The sequence below is a fragment of the Equus quagga genome, chromosome 19 (assembly GCF_021613505.1).
Source record: "Equus quagga isolate Etosha38 chromosome 19, UCLA_HA_Equagga_1.0, whole genome shotgun sequence".
Taxonomy (NCBI): Eukaryota; Metazoa; Chordata; class Mammalia; order Perissodactyla; family Equidae; genus Equus; species Equus quagga.
Genome location: NC_060285.1, coordinates 4454435 through 4469822, shown reverse-complemented (window position 1 = coordinate 4469822; position 15388 = coordinate 4454435). Strand labels below are relative to the sequence as shown.

Genomic DNA, 15388 nt, shown 5'->3' with positions numbered 1-15388 from the left:
AGTCATGTCACCCCCTCAAATTCATGTGCTAAAGTCCTAATCCTCAGTACCTCAGAAAGTGGCTATCTGGAGATGGGGCCTTTAAAGAGGTGATTGAGGGGCCAGCCCCGTGGCATAGTGGTTAAGTTTGTGCACTCTGCTTCAGCAGCCCGAGGTTCACAGGTTCGGATCCCGGGTGCAGACCTACATGCCACTCGTCAGGCCTTGTGGCATCCCACATACAAAATAGAGAAAGATTGGCACAGATGTGAGCTCAGCGACAGTCTTCCTCACACAGACACACACACACACACACACACAAAAGGTGATTAACTTAAAATGAGGCTGTTAAGGTTGGCCCTAATCCAATCTGACAGTGCCCCATTAGAAGAGGACATTTGGACATAGAGACATGGGGTCTTGTGCACAGAGGAACAGTCACGTGAAGGCTGCCGTCTGCGCTCCGAGGAGAGAGGCCCCAGAGGAAGCTCAGCCTGCAGCACCTCGATCCTGGCCTGGCCTCCAGACTGAGGGAATGGATGTCTGTTGTTCGGGCCACCAGCCCAGGCATTTTCTTAGGGCAGCCCTAGCAAACCAACCTAAGTACGCGGTGCTCAGTATTTGCTGAAGTTTGAATCAACCAAACACTTCCACCCTTGCCCTCGGTTAGCTCCCTTTGTAACCTAGGGAGACACGTATAGGCACAGGAGGTAGGGCTCTGGGCCCCGAAGTGATCACACGAGCAGAAGGGCGTCCAGAAAAGGCTTCCTGGAGGGGACTTCTGGCAGCAGGTCACAGGGTGGACACGGGCTTGCTGAGTATGGCATTCCAGGCAGGGAGCCAGCGTGTGCACCAGCCTGGAGCCTGGAGAGAACAGCCACCGAGGGAGCCTCTCAGTACTTCACTGCTGCTCGAGGTCAGCTGTCGGGGCACCTCATGTGCCTACCTGAGGACTTTGGGCCTCAGTCTGAGACAGTGGGGAGCCCCCAGCAGGAGACTCTCACTGTGGTGGCTGCAGACCTATTGGGTGAGGCAGAACTGATGGCGCGGAGGCCAGGCAAGAGGCAACCTGGCAGAGTGGAGGGATGCAAACTGAGGACCCAATTCCCTGAGCTTGGCAAGTTACTGGGCATCTCCAAGCATCACTGGCTACCTCTTATCCATCAAGCAAGAATTAAGGTGAAGATTAAAACTGAGGGTTGATGTAAGGGGCCCCCCTCTTAGAAGATGCTTGGCAAACGGCAGCTGCTCTGCTCCTGCAGAGTCGGGTGAGGGAAAGAGAACCCAAAGAGAATGCTGCTCTGGCAGCAGAGGGCAGAGCCAGGGCTAGGCTTGGAGTTGGTGCCAGCCCCACCCTGCTTCCATCCACAGGATCCATGTCGGTCCCTCCTCTCGCTGTTCTGCTAAGTCCTGCTCATTCCTTCAAGCCTCGCCATGATGCCCTCCTCCTCCAGGAAGTCTTCCAAGGACTCGGGTCCACCTTGATCTGCACCTTCCACTAGTGCCTGGGTTATGGAGCCACTGCCATTGTTTCATGTATCAGGACCACCAACTCAGAAGAGGCACTGGGGGAGGGAGGTGAATTTGACACTTCAAGGAAACACAGCAGGTCACTGCAATCTTGGAAATGGTCACCACAACGTGCCTTTCACTCAGCTGTGGTTTGATGACCCTAGCCAACCATCCATCCCTTCAACAAATAGCAAGTGCAGGCACTGCCTAGGTGCCGGGACTAAGCAGACGTGGCCCCCGTGCCACTTCCCAGTTTGCTGAGGGAGACAAACACTAATCAAGTCATCAAACAAAGTGTCCAAAGAGACACATGGGCCTGTGGGAGTGGATGACAGTACCCCATCAGCACGCCTGGCACTCCACAGCGGCCATGTAAATCCTTCATCCTCCCCACCATCTGGCTTCACCTTCTCCTTCACCAGGGCTTTGAAACAGGAACTCCCTCCATTTCTCACCACCAAACCTTCAAGCGCTCCTGCATCTGCACGCACCTGTTCCTCCATCCCTCCTGTTACAGTGAAAGACCCCACCCCTCCATGCTGGTCCCTCCACACGCACAGTGGATGCCGTCCATTCCACTTCCCGGGACCTCGTTATCAGGCAATCCTTTCTCTCTTGTATCTTCAGCCTCTCCCTCCCTCCAACAGGCTCAAGTCTCACCTGTATTAAAAGACAAAGGAAATCCCCCATTCCAGATGCCCTTTCCTTATTTAGCCTGGTCGTCTTCAGACTTTGTTCACATCTCCCTAAAAGAACTTTGAAAACAATCTATACCAACGTTTCAAGTTGAGATCTAAGTGTTTTCATCTGAAGTCTTTATAGTTGCAGCTCATATAATTTGCAACAAATAGTAGAGATACTTTAAAATAAAACTATTACATCAGTCCTTTTAATGATTTCAAAAGAATTGAAATATAGAAAAATGTGGTACCCACCATAATCCGTTTTAAAAATGAAGTGCTTTCTTTAAATGTTTGGAAATAATACTCTTACTTTTTCTTCTGGAATCTGTAGTTCCGTTTCATTTGGCTCACAGAATTTTATCCCTTATTTTTTTTCTTTGTGGTGAGGAATGTTGTCCCTGAGCTAACAGCTGTGCCAATCTTCCTCTATTTTGTATGTGGGATGCCACCACAGCATGGCTTGATGGGCAGTGTGTAGGTCCACACCCAGGATCTGAACCCACCAACCCCAGGCCACCAGAGTGGAGCATGTGAACTTAACCAGGATGCCATCTGGCCATCCCCAAATCTTATCCTAATGTAGTATTCTATGCTTGAAATCATACAGAATATTGCTTGAAATCATATAGAGTATGGGTGATTTCACATACAGAATTAAATTCTGGCCATAACAAGATTAAGTTAAAATCTGTAACCAAAAAGATCTGAATATTTGAAAAGTAAAAAGCATACTTTGACCCCAACCTGTGGGTCAAAGAAGAAATTACAAAACAAATTAAAAATGTTTATCTGAATGATAAGGAAAACATAATATATGAAAATTCTTGAAATGAAGCTAAAGCAGTGTTTAAAGGAAATTTAGAGCTCTAACATGCTTTGTTAGAAAAGAGGAGAGATTTAAAATCAGTTCTCTAAGTTTCCACCGTCGTCGTCGTCGTCAGTGCTGTCAAGTTGATTCCAACTCCTAGTGCCCCTGTGCACAGCAGAGGGGACCCTGCCTGGTCTTTCTCAGCTGTCCTCTCACGTCCCACGCTGTTTCAGACGATGCTCCACTGCTACTCACAGGATTTTCATGGCCAGGTTTTTCAGAAGTGGGTGGCCAGGTCCTTCTTCCTGGTCTGTCTTAGTCTGGAAGCTCCACTGACACCTGCCTATCATGGGTGACCCTTCTGGTATTTGAAATCCGGGTAGCATAGCTGTCAGCATCACAGCAACTCAGCCAAACCACAGTATGACAACCAGCAGATGGGTGGTCTGGTTCCCTGATGGGGAAGTTTCCACCATAAAAAGCTAGAAAAGAAGTGCAAATGAAACACAACATAAGTAGAAGGAAGGAAACAATACCAATAAAAGCAGAGATCAATGAAATAGAAAATGGGCAAACAGAGAAAATCAGGGAAACCAAAAGCTGGTTCTTTGGAAAGATCAGTAAAGTTGATAAACCTCCAGTGAGACTGCTCATGCAAAAAGCCACAAATTATTGATACAAGCAGTAAAAGATGGGACATCACTACAAATCCTACAGACATTAAAAAGAAAATGAGGAAATATGAAGAACTTTATACCAAAAAAGTTTGGAAACCTAAATGAATTTTTTCTGTGAAAGGCATGAATTATCAAAATGAACAGAAAAAGAAATAGAAAACCCAAATGCCCTATCTCTATTACAGAAATTGAATTTGCAATCAGTCTTTCCGTGAGGAAAATCCCAGGCCTCTACTTGCAATCCTAACACCCTATAAAGCCTGCCTCACCTGGCAGCCAGAGTGATCTTTCTAGAGTGCAAATCTGTCACTCCCCCACCCGATGCCTCAGTGGCTTAGTCCCCAATTTGACCTTCAAGGAAATGGGACCCGAGTGCTGCCTGCCTCTGGACACCCTCACTACGCTCATCTCTAACCGCTATCCTCTCCATCCTTCCCCACTCCATGCCTACACCTCCCCCTCCCCCCACAGGCATGCTGGAGCGTGCGTGCACACACCTGATCCCTAGGAGTTCTCTGGTGGCAGTACACCCTACCCCCACCAGGGGGCATTTGGGAATGTGTGGGAGTGAGTTGTCCCAACCACTATACGATGTCATTGACATTTAGGGGGCAGAGGCCGGGGCGTCAAACACTCAGCAGTGCCTGGAACAAGCTCCGCGTTGAAGAACTGCCCTATTGAGAATGCCAGAAGCGCCACACTGAGTCTTGCCTGAGTTTTCTCTCCGTCTCACCTGGCTCATCCTGACTCTGCCTTTGGGGCTCTGCTTAAACGTTACCCTTGGAGACCTTCCCAAACACATGCCGGATAAGTTTGCTACGTTGAATTTGTCTCCCTCCACCCTCCGCCCCTTTTATTAAATAGAAGTCACGTTCACTTCCAGGAGCAGAGACTTTTAACTTGAATACATTCTGAAAAACACTAAGAAGGGGGAAAAGGGGAAATTCTAATATTTACTCTGTAACCATGGTAAATCCTCCCCTTTCGTGAAGGGAGGCTTCTTCCTGATCTTCGTTTTTCTTGATTGGAAGTGGTTTCCCTGGAGCCGCGGCTCCCACCTGGGCCTCCCCCGAGTGCCCGCCCCCTCCTTCCTGCTTCCCTGCCCTCATCCCCAGTCACCTCTGCCTTTTGTTATTCTAGTTCTTCCTTCTCCCAAGGTTGAGCCCTGCTCGAGCTTTCCCCTCCCAGCTCTCGTCTGGAGCCCCTCCCCCTGTGGACCCCTGCTCCCCGCCCTGGAGGGCAGACCCTCCAGAAAGCAGGTGAGAATCCGTGCGCACTAAATGGGAAGGGCAGGCGCCACGCTTCAGCACTTCCCGTCTGCGTTTGCCGGACCGCGGCAGAGACAGGCCCTGCCACAGGTTTGGTGTCACCTTTAAGCATTTTGCATTCTAATTACGGGTTGTGGTCTTACTGACATACGAACAGCTCGAGGAAGAGGAGACGTCTTCTCTGTGCTGTTGTCGTTGCTTCTTTGCCTCTCTCCATGTACAGCTGAGTCCAAAGATCTGTCAGTCAAAGCAGGAGGATTAGCCTCGCCCATGTGAAGGGTGAATTGGGAAGAAAAAAAAAAACCTTGTCTGAACTTGAAAATAAAAATGCTGATGTGGTTTTTATTCCCAAAACATATCTTACTGATTAAGAGCATGGAGAGCTACCGGCTCGTGGGTGGGCCAGCTGGAGTTGGCCTCCCCACTCTGGCTCTGCGAGGCCAGGCCAGGCGCCCGCCCACAGGATGTCAGAGGCAGGCGCGGTGCGGCCACTCCGCAGTGCACATCTCTGCTGACCGGTATGGCTGCGTGTTTGTGCAGCGTGCACACACAGGACTTTGAGACGGATCCATCAAGACGAGGCAGGTTCCGTCACTCAGCTTGACAGAAGACAGAAAGGCAGCAAGTCACCGGGGAAAGAGTGTGAACCTGGAGTCAGCTAGGGCTGGGTTTAACCCAGTGCTGCCACTTCTTAGCTGAGTAACCCCAGGTAAGTGACATACTCTTTGGGCCTTAGTTCTGCCATCTATAAAACGGCAATGCTGGCACCTACTTTGAGGTTGCTGAGATAATGCAAGTGCAGCCATCAGCTCCTACCCACACAGAAAAGATGCTCCATGAATGATAACCATTCCAGTGGCCAAGATGGCGGCACACGGCTGACTGAGCCACTCTCTCCCAGCTTTGGCCACCTGAGACCACCGCCTCTTCCAGGCAGCCTTGGGTTCTCTACCGTGGTTTGGAGCTGCAGGAGCAGCCTCGACCCTGGTAGGCCTTAGTTTCCATGACTGTGCAATGGGGCCGACACCTCTGCACACTTCGACCACACAGGGCTTGTGGCTTGGCGTGACCGCAGAGGCGGCTGCCAGGAAGGTGGCCTTCGCCAAGGGCTGGATTCCTCCCGGCCCAGCCCAGCTGGCATTTTCTCCAGTTTCATTGGGTTGGGTTATAGAGCGATGGCAGCGATTGATAATGCTGTAATTGGGGTGACCTGGGTATTTTCCTAGGTACTGCTGCTGATGACTCATGCTTGGTAAGTCAACATTCCACTGTCATCGAGCACAGAAGACGGTTAAAGAGCCTAATCAGGTATTCAGGTTTCACAACTTCGGTGTCTGAATGTGAGGTCCTTGAGTCACCCAGAGATTCCACTCCTCGGGAGATGTTTACGTGGAGCCTTTGTTCCCAGAGTCCCACACCGATGGAGTTTTCTTTGAGGCATTTAGCTGGCACTTAGAGGGTTTCCAGCTGCAATCTGTTCCCAGCAATTAAAGTCCTGTAAATAATAAATCCGCTCAGGAGCCGAGCTGCTGAGGCCCTCAGCTCCTCCTCGCCTCTCTCTCCCACTCTGTCCTTCCAGCACCTTCCCCTTCTCTGCTCTTGCCCCCTTCCTGTTGTCCACCCTCCCTCCTGCTCCTCCACTTCTCTCTCTCTTCCAGGGGTCCCTGCCTCCCTCTGTCCTTTCTCCCTGGCTGGCTCTCTGGCCTTGGAGCAGCATGCGGTGCTGAGCACGCTCATTTCCTGCACTTCACAGGCGCAGAGCCCTGAGCTGGAGGGGACAAGCTGAGACCCAGGGGAAGGGCAAGTCCTGGGAAGCACAGAGACTGCCTGGGACACAGGGTGCCACAAGCAGTCAGAGCCACCACAGCCCTCCACCTTTTGCCAACGGCTGGGCCCCACAGAACACATGGTTGAAAAGGTGTGAGGGGGCCAGCCAGGTGGCGTGGTGGGTAAGTTCGCACATTCCACTTCGGGGGCCCGGGGTTCGCCGGTTTGGATCCCGGGTGCGGACCTACACACTGCTTGTCAGGCCATGCTATGGCAAGTGTCCCACATATACAGTAGAGGAAGATGGGCACGGATGTTAGCTCAGGGCCAGTCTTCCTCAGCAAAAAGAGAAGGATTGGTGGTAGATATTAGCTCAGGGCTAATCTTCCTCAAAAAAAAAGCTTGAGAACAGCACTCTCCAAACGAATCACCACAACTGCTGCCTCCAGCCCACTTGCTCTGTGGCTGCACTGCCATGTGGCGGGCAGGAGGGGCGGGTCCTAAGGGCGGGAGTGGGAGGATGAGAACACCCCCGTTCTCAGGTGCCCAGAATGCAGCTTCTCTCCTCCTCCCGCCTTTCCTCTTGTGAACCGTCAGCCAGTCCTGGGGTGAATCCCGACCCCAGCAGCAGTGGTCACTGGGCGCCCATATGTCCCGGGCCCTGTGCAGACAGACCAGGTCCCTGTTCCCCCGGAGCCGGGGTTTGGGGGCGGGGTGGCTCTAAAGACCAATGCAAATAAGTCCCAAGATTACGGATTGTGATAGGGTCAAGAAGGAAACAAGCTGTTGGGTGGCAGGGAGGCCAAAGACCCCGTTGGCAATGTCAGGGAGCACCTGCGACCCCGCAGCAGAGTGGAGGGATCAGAGCCCCGCTCCGGCACCAGGTCCTCCCTGATTGGAACCTCGGCCCCTTCCTTCCTAGCTGTGTGGCCTTGGGCAAGTTGCTTGACCTCTCCGGGTTCGGTGTCCCTTTCTATAACGTGGAGATGGTAGTTGTAACTCCTCTAGAGGGCCGACTGAAGGTTCAGCGAGGTAACGTACACGGAGCCGCTCAGAGCAGCTCTGGGCCCACGACTGCTTTGAATTCAGGGACAGAGGCCTAGAATGTAGAAAAAATAGGAGCTTTCAGAGTGGAATCCCATCCAGGCAGGCTGGCCCGCTCTCAGGGATTCCAGACAGCCGGCTTCCCAGCTTCGGGGAGACTGTGTGGCCGAGAGGTGATCCTGCACTGCCCTCTGGGGGATGGCCTCACAGGAGTGAGGAGGACACAGCCTGCGGGGCCTGCCGGGCGTGGGAGCCCCCAGGGACCCTGGCCCTCCCTGCGCCCTCGGGCTTGCACATCCCTGGGGTCTGGCTGCCCCTCCTTCCCACCCGCAGCAGCTTGAGGCTGCCCACTCACTCCTGCTATGGCAGCAACAGTTGGAGCTGGTCCCCTCCACAGAGCTGGTCCTGGCAGCCCTGGCCCTCGGTTCCTTGGCATCCCCTCCTCTGGCGATGGTGAGAGCACCAAGAGCTAACATCCGCCCAGTGCTCGTTTCGCCAGACACCGTTCCGAGGGCTTTACTGACTCGCGTTGAACCCTCAGCGATACTCTGAGATTGGTGCTATCTTTATGTCCGTTTCACAGATGAGAAAACTGAGGCACAGAGAGTGACTCCACTGGCCCTCAGCCTTTCCCTTCCACGACCTCAGCCTGGAACTTGTCATTGCCAAGAACTGCATCCTGTTTCAAGTGCCCCTAAGAAGCCCACTGCCTCCCTTCTCTTCCCCCCAGTCCTCTCTCTCACCCAGAACCTTCTGCAGCCTCACTTCTGTCCATACGAGGGTAGCGTTCTTCGTTTTCATCACGCTCCCCACACACGCTCAGCCCCCTGGCCCCTCGCCCAGGTGGAATTCTTGTCTGACATGATCCAACCCTGGGCACGTCCAACCTCTTGCCCATCCCATGGCTGCAGCCTCCCTTAAGGAAGTGCTCGTCGCGCAGCCGGGTGCCACAGGCGTGGCCATGGCTCCTTGACACCCTTAGCACCTCTGCCCGTGGGCCGCTCCCCCTGCTGTCCGCAAGCCTCTCACCCCAGCCTCCGCCCTGTGCACCACCCTCTCTCAGTTCCGGTGGGGTCTTCCTTCCCGGCTCTGGAAACAGCAGCAACCAGAAGACACCTGTCCGGGCTGGGCCACCACATCCACCCGTCCCTGGCTGTCCTAGCTGCGTTCCCCCCACCCCACCACAGCCTGTGCCCCCTTCCCACAGCATCCCGCACGCTGTGATTTCTCCCATCTCAGAAATCCCTCTATTGACGCCACCTTACCTCCAGCTGCCATCAGTCCTCTGCTCTTTCTGAAGGCAAAGCCCCTCCCAAGTCATCCACTTGCCGTCTCCAATTGTTCCCCTTCCCCGTCAGCCTCCCCGACAGTTCTCACCCACCCGGCTCCACAGTGTCCACCTCAAGGCCACTGAAGATTTTCACATCCCTCGGTCGGGGGGTCGGTGCTCAGACCCCCGAGGACGCGGCTCTTGGCGTCCTGGCTCCGACAGACTCCCCAGCCCTCTCCTCGTCCCGCATCGCTGCTGCTGGCCGTCCACTTTGCTGGCTTATCCTCCTCTCTCGGCCTCCAAACCCTGGAGTTCTTGGGGTGTCGTTAGTGGAATTTCTCTCTTCTACATCCGCTCACTCCTTGGGAATCTACCCAGTTTCAAAGCTTCAAACATCAATAATACTCTGACGAGCCCCAGAGCTCATCTGTCCCCAGCCCGGACCACCCCGAGCTCCAGACGCTGCACCCAACTCGCTACTGGATGTTGCCACTCGGATGGCTAGTAGGCGTCTCCTGGGTAAACACACCCACGACAGCTCCTGACCTCCCCACTCCCAGATCCCACCGCCCCCCAGTCTTCTCAAACTCAGAAAATGACAACTCCATCCTGTTGCTCCATCCTTCCAGTTGCTCAGATTAAAATCTTCAGAGTCATCCTTGGGTCTCCGCTTTCTCTCAAACCTCACATTAAATCTGTCAGCACATCCTGTGGCTCTGCCTCCCGCGCCTGGCCATTTCTCACCGTCTCCCAGTCTAAGCCACCGCGAGCCGCCATTGTTCTTCCAGACTGTTACAGTTTCTTCCTCATGTCATTCTGCCATGTCCCTCCAGAGACTCTCACGTTGCTCAGAGTGTGGCCCGGCATTACCAGAGTCTACAGGGCTGCCCTGCTCTGGCTCCCCTCCTGCAGCTCCCCTCAGCCCTACAGCCTCTTAGATGCTCCCTAAGCAAGCCAGGCTCTCTCCTGCCTCAGGGCCTTTGCACCTGACATTCCCTTTGCCTAAACACTCCTCCCTCAGCTCTCTGCCTGGCTCACCTACCTCCTCCTGGTCTTTGCTAAAATGTCCCATTCTCAGCAAAACTTCAACTGGAACCCACTCCCCGCAGCAGCCCCGCCTCCCCTTCCCTGCTTTGTACTTGTCTCATTCTTACAGCCAGCGAGCCGGCCCAGTGTCTATTTCGAGTGTTGTCTGGTCCACAGGGGCAGGGGTTTCGACCTCTTTGCTCACTGCTGCATCCCCTGTGCCCAGAGCACCTGCCAAGTGAACAGCACCAGAAGGCCCTTTGCTCCTTGCTCAGAACCAGGAGCCTCAAAAGGGAGGTGGCAGGGGCAGGTTCTCTCCCATCCCAGAGCAGCCCTGGCCCCTGCTCTTCAGCCTTCCAGGGGTTTCAGGTCAGGTTGAGTGGGCTAGATTTATGCTCAGTGTTTCATCCAGGGCCAGAGCGGGTGGTCCTGACCCTAGTGTCCTCGATGCTCAGGGAGTCAGGATCAAAGCCAGATTAGCTGCCCAGCTTAACCCCAACTGCCACATTCTTGCGACAGTGGTAGGCTGGGGAGATTCAGTGGCCCCAGTCTCAGATTGGACTTAAACCTCTGGGAGTTCCTGCTACCACACATGCTCACACACACACACACACATGCACTCACTTGCTGGCACTGCCACTAGGTTAGGGAGCCAGAGGTCCTCAACTTTGCTAATAGCCCATTGCAGCTGTGGCATCAGACCGGACCCCAGAAAGTCAGTGCTGGTGGGCCCTTCCTGTCAAGACCATCTTGTCTAGCGTCTTATGTCACAGACGGGGACTCTGCTCAGAGAGAGGACGTGGTTTGCACTACCTTTTGCTCCTGATTCCAAGGGTAGTGTTGGCTCTGCCTTGCTGGGATGTAGTGAGAGAGAATGCCACCTCCCTGGACAAGCACCAACCTCAGTAACCGCCTCCCCACGATGGGAATGGATGAAAGTGTCCCCACAAGTCACCGTGTGCACCAAACAAGATAACCAACGGGAAACACCCAAAGCATAGCGGCTCAGGGGCTGGGCAGCGGTGACTGTGGCCATCCTTGCCACGATTCTAGGCTCGGCCCCTCCACTGGCTGCTATGTTATTTTGCCCCCACATGGGTAGATTGGTTCTTGCCCTTCTTCCTGACCTGTCACAGCTCAAACCTTTCTTGCTGGGTCATCAGTGTATTTCTCCAATTCAGGGAAAAACTGCTCTCTAAACACCAACCTGAACCGTAGCTTGGGGTTCTAGGCTTTCTCCGTGTTGGCAGCACTAGGACAGTGAACAGCAGGCTCTTCTGTCTGTCGGGACAAACGTCCCTGAGCATCCTTAGGAGGAGGCCCTTTCTGGCTGGCCTGCCTCTGGCCAGGTAATGGATCCTGTCCTGACCAGCCCAGGTGCCTAACAACCTGTGTCGAATCACTTTTCAATCTCTCCTTCTGCTGAAGACTCTGTCTATATGTTTTCCTGCCTCCCTGACTCTCTTATCCCTTGGGAGGTTGTGGGGAGGACATGTAGTCAGGAGACGGCTGGCGTTTTGTCCAGTTTTGTATGGGATGACACGCCCAGAGAGCAGGAGATGGCCAATACTTGGTTTACAAAGAGGGACTGCTTCTACCTCTGGTCGAGATGGAGTGACAGGCTGTTTTTACCCCCACCTGAAACCGCCAAAAGAACCAGACAGAATGTGTGAAATAGCAGTTTTCAAGACACTAGACATCAGCAATGAAATGATCCCTGAGAAGCAGGAAGCCAGGCGAGCCTGTAACTGCCCCAGCTTTCTGCCCTGAGAGGTTTCCAGGCCCTGGTGCAGGGAAGGAGGACCCAGGCAGATCCCAGAAGACTCTCTGAGCTGCAGAGATGGAGCTGAGATGCAGGAAAACCAAGGTGTTCACAACGTAGCATCAGAGAAGAGAGCTGCACAGACGGAGAGCTCTGGAGACGTACAGAGGGTCCCCCTCAAGGATTCCCCAGAGTGCTGATCACTGTGTGCGTGTGAGGAAGCTACTCGAGGTCTGTGAGAGAATCATCCTGTAGGATTAAAGGAAACAGTGCCCAGCACGCTCACAAGCTGGGAACAATGCCTATTTCCACCAGCTAGACCGGAAAAATTCATAATTCTGGTGGGACATTTGAGGCCAGGGAGTTGAGTACTCAGAAAGGTCTTGCCTCAGTAGTGGAGAATAATTAGCACTAGGCTGAGTAATTACCCAGACCTGTCTAATATATCGTGAAAGCAAGACCCAGAAGGCTCAAAATGACTCCAAGATCTAACCACTTCCCAGAGCAAAGCCAAGAATATTTATTGCAACACAATAATACCCAGTGCTCAATAAGGTAAGGTTTTACAAGTGTCAAGCATCCAACTAAAGACTATGAGGCATGCAAAGAAGCAGGAAGCATGATCCATAATAAGAAAATAATTAATCCATAAAAACTAACCCAGAATTAACACAAATGTTGGAATTAGCAGAGGACATCCTAGCTGTATTCCACAAGTTCAAATAACAAAGCAGAGACGTGGAAGATTTGAAAAAACTCAAATCAAACTTCATCAAAAACTGCAGTGCATGAGAAGAAAAACACAGTGGTTAGAATTAACAGGAAATTAGACATTGCAGAAGATAAGATTAGTGAACTTGAAGACATAGCAATAGAAACTATCCACAATGAAACACATAGAGGAAAAAGAATTTCCCCAAATGAAAAGTGAGCTGTGGTCAACTTCAAGCAGCCTAACATAGGTGTAATTAGAGTTCCTGAAGAAGAGGAGATGGGGAATAGAAAATGTATTTGAAGAAATATTGACCAAAATTTTTCTACAATAATGAAAGCTATAAACCCACAGACCAAGAGCTCAACAAATCCCAAGCACAAGAAGCATGAATAAAACTATGCCAAGGCACAACATGATCAAACTGCTCAAAAACAGTGATACAGAGAAAATGTTAAAGCAGCCAGAGAAAAAGGAATATTACATGAAGGAAGAAAATAAGAATGACAGCAGATTTCTTGTCAGAAACAATGAAGTGAGAAGACAGTGAAGCAACATCTTTAAAGTAGTGGAAGAAAAAACTGTCAACCTACACTATCTTTAAAATGAAAATATCTTTAAAAAGATAATTTCAGCAAATATATACCCAGTGAAATAGCTTTCAAAAGCAAAAGTGAAATAATGATGTTTTCAAACACACAAAAGCAGGAAAAAATTAATCAGCAGCACACCTGCACTACAAGAAATGTTAAAGAAAGTCCTTCATACAGAGGGAAAATAGTACCAGCTGGAAATAAGGAGCTACACGGAGGAATTAAGAACATCAGAAATGATTCCCATGTGAGTAAGTATGTAACTTATTTTTAGATTTAAATCTCTTTAAAAGATGATTGAAAAGAAAGCCTAAATAAATTCAATGATATCCCATGTTCATGGCTTGGAAGACAATATTGTTAAGATGGCAATACTACTCAAAGTACTAAAGATTCAATACAATCCCTATCAAAATTCCAACAGCTTTTTTTATGGAAATGGGAAAGTCCATCCTCAGTTTCATATGGAATTCAAGGGGCCCTCAATAGCCAAGACAATCTTGAAGAAGAAGAACAAAATTGGAGGAATTATACTTTCCAGTTTCACAACCTACTACAAAGCTACAGTAATCAAAACAGTGTGGTGCTGGCATTAAGATAGACATATAGATCAATTGGATAAATTTGATAGTCCAGAAATAAGCCTATACGTCTATGGCTGATTGATTTTCAGCAAAGGTGCCAAGACCATTCAATGGGGAAAGATCAGTCTCTTCAACAAATGCTGGGACAACTGTTATCCACATGCAAAAGAATGAAGTTGGATCCCTACCTCACACCATGTACAAAAATTAACTTAAATGGATCAATGACCTAAATATAAAAGATAAAACTCTTAGAAGACAACATACGAGTGAATCTTCATGGCCTTGGATTTGGTAATGGATTCTTAAGTATGACACCAAAACCATGATCCACAAAAGAAAAAAATAGATAAATTGCTCTTAATCAAAATTAAAAACTTTTGTGCATCAAAAGACACTATCAAGATAGTGAAGAGACAACCTACAGAATTGGAGAAAATATTTGCCAATCAAATATCTAATAGGGGCTTATTACCCAGAATATATAAAGAACTCTTACAAATCAACAACAAAAAGCAAACAACCCACTTAAAAAATGGCCAATGGACTTGAAAAGACATTTCTCCAAAGAAGATATGCAAATGGCCAACGAACACATGAAAAAGATGCTCACCATCATTAATCACTAAAGGAAATGCAAATCATGGTATATACGTACAATGGAATATTATTCATTCATAAAAAGGAATGAAGTGCTGATACATGCTATGACATGGATGAACCTCAAAAACTTTGTACTAAGTGAAGAAGCCAGACACAAAAAGCCACATATTGTATGACTCCATTTACATGAATTGTCCAGAATCGGTAAATCTGTAGAAACAGAATGCACATTGGTGGTTGTCAAGAGGCGGAATGGGAATGGGGAGTAATTTCTTAATGGGTACAGGGTTTTATTTTGGAGTGATGCAAATGTCTTGGAACTCAGTGGAGGTGGTGGTTGCTCAACCTTGAGAATGTACCAAATGCTACTGAATTGTTCACTTAGAAATGGTTAATTTTGTTATGTGAATTTCACTTCAATTTTAAAAAAAGATAATTGAGTGTTCAAACATATTTCTAAGTAGAGTGTATGTCAATAGTGTAAAGGCCAGGAGGGGACAAACGAAGTATACTCTTCCAAGACTCATACTATCCTAGGTGAAGTGGCATACTATCACTTGAAGGTAGATTCTGATAAGTTAAAGATTATTCTAGAACCCCTAAAGCAATCACGAAAATAACACAACAAAGAGACACAACTAAGTAGATAAAATGGAATAATAAAAAATACTCAGTCCAAAAAGAACAAAGAACAGATAGGACAAAAAATAAAGGGACCTAACATATCAACAGTTACATTAAATATAAATAATCTCAACACCCCAATTAAAGATAAAAGATGATCAGATTGGATTAAAAAATCAAGATCTAACTATATACTTCCTACAAGAAATGTACCTTAAATGTAAAGACACAAATAGGTTAAAAGTAAAAGAATAGAAAAACATATACCACAATAATGGTAGTCAAAAGAAAGTTGGATTAGCTACACCATCAAAGTAAATTTCAGAGGAAAGAATATTACCAGGGATAGAGATGGTCACTTCATAATTATAAAGGTGTAAATTAATCAAGAGGACATAATGATCTTAAATATTTATCTGCCTGATAACAAAACTTCAAAATACATGAAGCAAAAATTGATAGAACTGAAGGGAAAA

The 15388-nt window shown here is 49.5% G+C and overlaps 1 long non-coding RNA gene across 1 annotated transcript; it reads left to right on the top strand.

Annotated features, from left to right (window-relative positions):
- The first annotated feature begins 5433 nt into the window (after window positions 1-5433).
- LOC124230458 (uncharacterized) lies at window positions 5434-10046 on the top strand. Its single transcript, XR_006886185.1, has 3 exons — window positions 5434-5636; window positions 6154-6235; window positions 8322-10046. It is a non-coding gene; the product is annotated as an uncharacterized LOC124230458 (long non-coding RNA).
- Window positions 10047-15388: the final 5342 nt, after the last annotated feature.